This window comes from Heteronotia binoei, chromosome 2, assembly GCF_032191835.1.
Source record: "Heteronotia binoei isolate CCM8104 ecotype False Entrance Well chromosome 2, APGP_CSIRO_Hbin_v1, whole genome shotgun sequence".
NCBI lineage: Eukaryota > Metazoa > Chordata > Lepidosauria > Squamata > Gekkonidae > Heteronotia > Heteronotia binoei.
The window spans coordinates 7,984,608-7,985,800 of record NC_083224.1 but is presented as its reverse complement, the minus strand read 5'-3'; positions in this window follow the sequence as shown (position 1 = coordinate 7,985,800).

Here is a 1,193-nt window from a genome sequence, read left to right as displayed (position 1 = left end):
ACAGAGTGTTGGACTGGATGGGCCACTGGCCTGATCCAACAGGGCTTCTCTTATGTTCTTATGTGACACAGAGTGTTGGACTGGATGGGCCACTGGCCTGATCCAACAGGGCTTCTCTTATGTGACACAGAGTGTTGGACTGGATGGGCCACTGGCCTGATCCAACAGGGCTTTTCTTATGTTCTTATGTGACACAGAGTGTTGGACTGGATGGGCCACTGGCCTGATCCAACATGGCTTCTCTTATGTTCTTATGTGACACAGAGTGTTGGACTGGAGGGGCCACTGGCCTGATCCAACAGGGCTTCTCTTATGTTCTTATGTGACACAGAGTGTTGAACTGGAGGGGCCATTGGCCTGATCCAACAGGGCTTCTCTTATGTTCTTATGTGACACAGAGTGTTGGACTGGATGGGCCACTGGCCTGATCCAACAGGGCTTCTCTTATGTTCTTATGTGACACAGAGTGTTGGACTGGAGGGGCCACTGGCCTGATCCAACAGGGCTTCTCTTATGTTCTTATGTGACACAGAGTGTTGAACTGGAGGGGCCATTGGCCTGATCCAACAGGGCTTCTCTTATGTTCTTATGTGACACAGAGTGTTGGACTGGATGGGCCACTGGCCTGATCCAACAGGGCTTCTCTTATGTTCTTATGTGACACAGAGTGTTGGACTGGATGGGCCATTGGCCTGATCCAACATGGCTTCTCTTATGTGACACAGAGTGTTGGACTGGAGGGGCCACTGGCCTGATCCAACATGGCTTCTCTTATGTTCTTATGTGACACAGAGTGTTGGACTGGAGGGGCCATTGGCCTGATCCAACAGGGCTTCTCTTATGTTCTTACGTGACACAGAGTGTTGGACTGGAGGGACCACTGGTCTGATCCAACAGGGCTTCTCTTATGTTCGTATGTGACACAGAGTGTTGGACTGGAGGGGCCACTGGCCTGATCCAACAGGGCTTCTCTTATGTTCTTCTGTCTGGGGTGGTGATACTTTGCATTTGTGGTCCTTGGAGGGGGGCAACAGTGGGAGGGCTTCTGGAATTGCGGCCCTGCTGGTGGACCTCCTGAAGGCACTTGAGCTGGGCCCCTGTGTGGCACAGAGTGTCGGACCGCACAGGCCACCGGCCTGATCCAACATGGCTTCTCTTATGTTCTCAGTCACACTTGAAGACCTGATGCGCCC